Raw genomic sequence first — 8,365 nt, forward strand, 5'->3', positions numbered from 1 at the left:
TCAAAGAAAGAAAGGGGAAAGAAGGGGTAGGGTTAGGGTGCGTCGGATGAACTCTCACCGGCGCGGAAGAAGAAGAGCCGAACCGGTTTTTCGCCGGCGCCGGAGAAGAAGCCGAGCCGGGGCACGGGCTCGCCGGGCTCGGCCAAGGGAGCGCCGCGGCCAGGCCGCTCGACGGCGGCGTGCTCACCCGTTGGGGAGCACGTGCGCCGGCGACGGCGCAAAGGATCGCCCGCTCTGCTTTCCTCGCTCGCGGCTGCTCGGTGGCGACTGTCTCCGCTGCGGCTGAGAAGAGAGGAAGAAGAAGAGAGAGAGAGAGCAAGGGCCGAATGGCTAGGGTTTTCTAGGGCGCCGACCGCGGCGAGCCTTTTTGATCCGCGTGAAACAGCCGCTCGGTCGTCGGATCAGATCGAACGCCTGAGATGCGCTGGGCCAAGTCGAGGCCCAGGCGGGTGTGCGCTGCCGAGGCGCTTTGCCGACCTAGGCCCAGGTTGCGGCCTGGGTGCGGCCTGGGCGAGACGCGCAAACTCGGGGCCGCCTTAGGCCGCTGCAGCGCGCGCTGCTGGCCGGGCCGCGCTGCTGGGCCGAACCGGTTTTCAGCGCGTTCTTGGGCCGCGCTGAGCTGAAAATGAAAAGAAGAAGAAGAAAATTTTGTTATTATTTTCCAGGAGTAATTTAAATGCATATTTTGATGAATTTGAATGATTTTGATGCAATTTTCTGTGCAAATTTTATCCAACAATATTTTGCTCAGAAAAACAGTAAATTTTTAGTGCTTCTGGAAAATAATAATATGAAAAGATTATTAATGTTTTCGCTGTGCATGATAATTATTGTTCTCTTTGATTAAATTTGAACCAACGGGATAATTTAATTTTAAGAGAAATGAATTTCTGATAATTTTGATGCGATTATGATATTGTTATTTCCTGACCAACGTTGTTAATAACAATATTATAATTTTTGATCCATGAGAAATTATGTATTAATTTTACTTCTGTCCAACGGTGATGTAAAATATTTGCATGGATGAATTATAAGTTTTAATTTGACCAACGTTGAGTTAAAGCATGGAATTTTATGTATAAATATTTCTTACTCTGGTGTGATTTCAGGAGGCAAATGCATTGTGAACATTGCCAACATCCCGACACTCAATGGAACCAATCACCGTGTGTGGCGGGAGAAATATGAATTGGAACTTACGTTGGGAGAGGTCGATTTTGCCATTACCTCACCGTGTCCTACTGAACTAGAGGACCCGGTGAGAGGTGACAATAAATCTGATGTTGATTTCGCTTCTCGAAAGCGTGATCATGCTGAAATAAGAATGAAATATGACCTTGAACATAGGCAATGGACTCTCTCCAACCGTAAGTGCCTGTTGGTAGCCAAAGCCACCATAGAAGAACAGATAAGGAGCTCAATTCCTGAATGTGCTACTGCCAAAGAATATCTTAAGAAAATCAAGAGTCAGTTTACTGGGACTACCAAGGCCACAGCAAGTTCACTGATTAAGAAGCTTGTGAATGAGAAATTCACTGGTGGTAGCATAAGAGAGCACATTTTGAAGATGAACACTACGGCATCTAAGCTAAAAGAAATAAATTTGAAGGAGGAGGATTTCCTGATTCATTTGATTTTTGCTTCTTTGCTGAAAGAATATGACACCTTCATTGTGAACTACAATATACAGCCTGAAAGATGGGGCATAGAAAGATTCATCTCAATGTGTGCTCAAGAAGAGGAGAGGATAAAGTCCTCACAAGGTGAATATGCTCATTTTGTGAAGGACAACAAAAGAAAGAACTTTAATGGCAAGAATTCTAAACCACAAGAGAAACCTAAGTGGGATAAGACCTCTTTCTCCAGTTCACAGGGAAAGAAACCCCAGAATTCTGAGAATCAGCAGTATGGTGGAGCTAAAAAAGATCAGTGCAAGCATTGCTTCAAGAAGGGACACTACAAGAGGGATTGTCCAGACTTTCTGAAATCTCTGCTAAAGAAAGGTGATGAATTTATTACATTTGTAGATAAATCTCTGTATTTATGTTATGATAAATCCACTTGGTGGGTTGATTCAGGAGCAACTACTCATGTTGCAAATTCTTTACAGGGGTTAAGTGGGACGAGAACCTTGCAAAGAGGAGAAAGAACGATTAAAGTTACAAATGGACTACAAGCCAATGTTAAAGCCATTGGATATTTTTCTTTAGAATTGAATAATGGTTTTGTACTTAGACTTAAAGAAGTACTTTATGTTCCCTCTTTGTGTAGAAATTTGATAAGTGTTTCGAAACTTGATGCTGATGGAATTGATTGTCATTTTGGTGATGGTAAGTGTAAGATACTGGTTAATAATAAATGTGTTGGTCTTGCCTTCTGACAAGACAAGCTTTATTTATTATCTCTTGCTGAGAATGCGAACAATGTATGTGATGAGAATGTGAATGATTCCCCATCTGTGGATGTAACTAAGAAGCGAAAGAGAATTGATACTGTCTCTTCGAAATTATGGCATTGTCGCTCGGGCCATATTTCGAGGGGGAGAATGGAACGATTGGTTAAGGAATCAATTCTCCCGCATTTAGAATTTTCAGATTTAGAGCAATGTATTAATTGCATCAAAGGAAAGTATGTCAAGAAAATTAAGAAAGATGCCAAATGAAGCATAGGAATTTTAGAAATAATCCACACAGATATATGTGGTCCTTTTCCTGTGAAAAGTGTGGATGGTTATGACTCGTTTATAACATTCACAGACGACTACTCTCGTTATGGCAATATTTATTCAATTAAAGAAAGATCGAAAGCATTGGATAAATTCAAAATATTTAAAGCTGAAGTTGAAAATCAGCACAATAAGAAAATCAAGATAGTATGATCAGACCAAGGTAGAGAGTACTATGGGCGACATACCCCATATGGCCAAATTCCTGGACCATTCACAAGGTTCCTACAGGAAAATGACATAGTTGCTCAGTACTCCACACCGGGGGAGCCTCAGCAGAATGGAGTGGCTGAAAGACGTAATCGTACCTTAATGGATATGGTAAGAAGCATGATGAGTTACTCCACATTACCGATTAGTTTATGGATGGAGGCACTAAAAACCTCCATTCACATACTTAATCGAGTACCAAGTAAATCGGTGCCTAAAACACCGTATGAATTATGGACAAGAAGGGAACCCTCACTTAACCATTTGCGTGTGTAGGGCTATCCAGCTGAGGCAAAAGTGTTTAACCCAAACATAGGAAAGTTAGACTCCAAGACAGTCAGCTACCATTTTATTGGCTATCCAGAAAGATCGAAAGGATATCGCTTCTATTGTCCTGACAGACATACGAAGATTGTAGAAACAAGACATACTGTGTTCTTGGAGGATAACATGATTAGGGGGAGCATGGTAGCATGAGAAATCAGCCTACAGGAGAAGCGGGTACATGTGCCCACTCCGATGGTTGAAGAACCATTCTTCACGCTACCTGCTGCTGTTGCACCGACAGTGCAGGACACTGTAGTGCCAACACCTGTTGCAAGTTCTCCCATAGCGACAATGAATGAACATGAGGAACCTGTCCTTGAGGAACCTATCCTTGAGGAACCTATAGAACCAAATGTTGCACATGAGGAAGAACTACAACAGCCAAATGTGGAACAAGTGCCGGAGGCACCTAGAAGGTCTCAAAGAATAAGACGATCAGCTATTACCGATGACTATAAAGTTTATGAAACAGAAGAATGTCAGATGGAGGATGATCCCACCTCATTTGAAGAAGCCATGAAAAGCGACCACTCATCAAAGTGGCTTAAGGCCATGGAAGATGAATTGAAATCAATGAGTACCAATAAAGTTTGGGACTTAGAAAATATTCCTAAAGGAGCTAAAATAGTAGGCTGTAAATGGGTCTACAAAACGAAATATAACTTCCAAGGGAATATAGAAAGATTTAAAGCGCGACTTATGGCAAAAGGCTTCACGCAAAGAGAAGGGATTGATTACAATGAGACGTTTTCTCCAGTCTCATGTAAAGATTTCTTCAGAATTATAATGGCACTTGTAGCCCACTATGATTTGGAGTTACATCAAATGGATGTAAAGACGGCTTTCCTAAATGGGGATTTGGAAGAAAATGTTTATATGGCACAACTGAAAGGTTTTGTCGTAAAAGGAAAGGAAAATATGGGATGCCACCTGAAGAAATCAATCTACGGATTGAAGCAAGCTTCAAGACAGTGGTATTTGAAGTTTGATAGAACGATAAAAGATTTTGGGTTTGAAGAAAATGTTGAGGACAATTGCGTTTATACAAAGTTCAGGAATGGAAAGTACATATTCCTAATTTTGTATGTGGATGATATCTTGCTTGCTAGCGGTGATATCAATCTACTAATGGAAACGAAAAAATTCTTGTCCTCAAATTTTGATATGAAAGATCTCGGTGAGGCCTCGTTTGTTTTGGGAATAGAGATTCACCGAGACAGGAGAAAAGGGGTTCTAGGATTATCGCAAAAGGCATACATAGAAAGGTCCTGAAGAAATTTAGTATGCATGCGTGCAGTCCTTCACCTGCTCCTATAGTCAAGGGCGATAGATTTAGGGAACATTAGTGTCCCAAGAACCAATATAAAATTGACTGAATGAAAGCGGTACCGTATGCTTCAGCTGTTGAAAGTTTACAATATGCTCAAGTGTGTACACGCCCTAACTTAGCTTTTGTTACCGGGTTACTTGGCAGATATCAAAAGAATCCAGGAATTAAACATTAGAAATTAGTGAAGAAAGTCCTGCGTTATTTGCAGGGTACGAAAGGCCTCATGCTTACGTATAGAAGATCTGATTCCCTGCAAATAGAGGGGTATTCAGATTCTGATTATGCGGGAGACGAAAGAAAATCCACGTCAAGATATGTATTTACTCTCGCAGGAGGGGCTATATCGTAGAAAAGCTCCAAACAAACCGTAACTACATCATCGACAATGTATGCCGAGTTTGTAGCATGCTATGAGGCAACAGGGCAGGTGAATTGGCTGAAGAAATTCATACCCGGATTGAAAGTGATTGATGATATAAATGAACCACTGAGGTTGTATTGTGATAACAATCCAGCGGTACAGTACGCTCACAACAATAGGTCAAGTGGTGCTGCCAAACACATTGACATAAAGTACTATGTTGTGAAAGATAAAGTTCGGGATCATATAACAAATCTTGAGCATATAAGTACAGAGAAAATGCTCGCGGATCCGCTCACAAAGGGCTTACCACCCAACGTGTTCAGAGAACACGTAGCCGGCATAGGTTTAAGGGAAAGCCTATGATTCCCAAACATACGAAGGGCCCAAAGAAAGTTTACATTTCAAAACGGAGAAGTGTATTGTGGCTGTTAGTCTAACGGCACTAATTGCTGTGACGATGGGACAGTTCTATGCACTAATCTGTGATGAAATAGGAAGAAAGCAAGAAAAATATGAATTGAAAGTTTTGAGTATGAAATTAAAGAACGAAGAATAGATGAGAGATCAAGGGAGAAAATGTTAGGATTGATCTCCCACCAGTTAGGCCCAACGGCCTAACTGGGCCTTGTCCTCGTGCCCTGATCGGGGGCGCCCAACCCTACATGGTTGGTGGGCCCTCGTCGCACAGCGCTATAAAGGAAAGGTGGGGGTCGGGACTCGCAGTACGAGGTTCACCGCGCCGCCAGTCACCCCACCGACATCCTAACCCTAGACCCGATCGAAAGAAGGGGCGCTGCCAGCGACGGGAAGCACCACCGACGCCGGCAACGCCACCGAGACGCACACGCCGCCGCCGAGGACGCCACAGCGCCGACTCCCTCTCCACCGAACGTCGCTGCCGGCGCGCAACGAAACCGCGGCTGGAGCTTCAACAACTACGGCATTCGATAGTTTGCAACCTATCACCCCTCTCTCTCTGTGAAATCCGAACACATATTACTACTATGCTAAGTATCCCGATCCGATGAATATACCTAAAACGAAACCTAACAGTGTTAAGATCCCTCTTACCTCTATATCACGCCATCACAACTGTTACTTTGGGAAATGGAAAGTCCACTTCCTTCTGGAATGACGTCTGGTTTGGGGACGATGCAATCGCTGATCGTTTCCCGGCTCTATACACACACTGCACTCGAAAGGACGTCTCAGTCAGCTCAGTGAACTCCAATCTTCAGAATGCTTTTGTAAACAGGCTCACAACACAAGCCGCGGTTGAACTTGGACGAGTCCAGCTGATCATACAACAAACAACGCTCGATGTAGATAGCGAAGACACAAGGCAGTCACCTTTCAGCTGCGGTCATGGCAAGCTCGATACTTCGGCAATTTATAAGCTGCTGAAGGCCTAGAGGACGGCTCTCCGACCCGCCTTCAGAGTTCATCTGGAACAACGCTTCGCCACCAAGGGTACAATTGTTCATGTGGCTTGTCATCAAGGGTAGAATTCAGTGCCGTGCGAATCTGTTTAAAAAGCACGTCGTTGACAGCCCGTCATGCACAATCTGTGGATCACCGCAAGAGACAACGGGACACCTCCTCTTCCAATGTGCAAAGGCTGCTTGAATTCTGGGCATCTCTAGGTGTACTGGTCCCCCAAAATGCCTTTAGTACAAATGAAATTCCTTCTACAATCAAAGTCGGCGCAGTTCCGCAGCAGCAGCATAACATGTTCGTGGCTTTATGCTGCTGGCAGCTCTGGAAGCGAAGAAATGGTGCCGTCTTCCGTGATGAATTATCCTCCCTAAGACAGCTATTGATTGACTGCTCATCTGAAGCCAAGCAGTGGAAAGCAAGGCTGCCAAGAAGGCAGACTCGCTGATGCATGGTGTAGTTTGTTTCAGGGAGCTTTACAAAGATCTTTGTAATCCTTGATGTAAATTCCGAACCCTCAAATCCTCCTACATATGTAAGTTGCCAAAGCCAAATTGCAATGATTTTCAAATAAAATCAGGTGGGGAATTTCCCCCGATGATTTTTTTTTAAAGGTGAAGCCTATATGCTTATTTTTACACATATTTTATCCTTTTAGTGATAGGCAATATGGCTATCTATGCTTATTTTTACATAAATCTTAAGATTTGTTGACTTGGTCTTTGTAAAGGTAGCTTTAGGACGTGAATATTCATAGAAATAACTATGCGCAAGCATTTGAATCGTCTTTGTTCAAGTTTCGCCAAAAAAAAGGCAATACACCTTTGGATACCGCTCCTTTTGTCAACAGATAAGGGGTTTTAGTTTTGGCATAAATCAAACTTTCTTTTAACTAAAGTTATATAAAATTCATATTGACACGTAAACAGAAGATAAATAGACATATTAATTCATATTGACACGTAAAATTCATAAGACATATATTCACAAAGGAAAAAAGAACTTCGCACCGCAGTGCAAAAGAAAAGGAAAATCAACCCGGCACATCGGGCAAGCCATATCCTGATATCCGCATGTCGATGCGGGACCCACAGGATACTCCGCAAGGGGGAGAGAAGATCTAGTCCAACTAGGATTCTTCCCATGTAATCTTAGTAGTAGTACTATTCAATAATCCTACTAGGAAATCTCATTGTAAACCGACTAGGACTCTGGCCTCCTGACTATATAAAGGAGGGTAGGGCTCCTGAGAGAAGGAGAGAGCAATTGTACAACACAATATTTCACAAACAATCCAACGCAAAGGCTAACGTCGACTGGACGTAGGGTTATTACTCGATCTACGATCGAGGGCCTGAACCAGGATAAATCGACTGTCTCTTGCGTTAACCATCGAGTTCAGCATACACCGAAGCCCGAACATACTGCCCCGGGTACCCCCGTGGTAGGCTATCGGTGGTAAAACATTGACAGCTGGCGCGCCAGGTAGGGGCTTTCGGCGACTTTGCATTCGAGAGCTCGGTGGACCTCGATAACATGATCTTCCCGACGGGATAAACTTTCATTTTCGGCTCATGGATCTGCGAGGCGGACAACTACGGCAAGCTTCAAGGCCATCTCAAAGATCCGAATCATTATGAAGAATTTCCTATTTCGACAACTATGACGGATCAGCTCACCAGAAGATTCGCGCAGCTCATAATATCCGATTCAAATCAGATTTCACGGCTACGCGCATCCGACTCGAAGTCAAGTTCCGTGTCTAAGGTGAAGTTTCATTCGAGTTCTTTCAAGAAACCGAGTTCTTTTTCGGCAGGATTCCAGAGCACAACCCAAAACAACTCGGATTACATTCAGAGTTCTTTCAAGAAGTCGAATTCTTTTCCGTTTGGGCTCGACAACATGGCAAAATCCTATCAGGGACAATTTAAAAGATCTTTCAATCCAATGCTTGGGATACCACTGACAGGAG

The sequence above is a fragment of the Miscanthus floridulus genome, chromosome 11 (assembly GCF_019320115.1).
Source record: "Miscanthus floridulus cultivar M001 chromosome 11, ASM1932011v1, whole genome shotgun sequence".
Lineage (NCBI taxonomy): Eukaryota > Viridiplantae > Streptophyta > Magnoliopsida > Poales > Poaceae > Miscanthus > Miscanthus floridulus.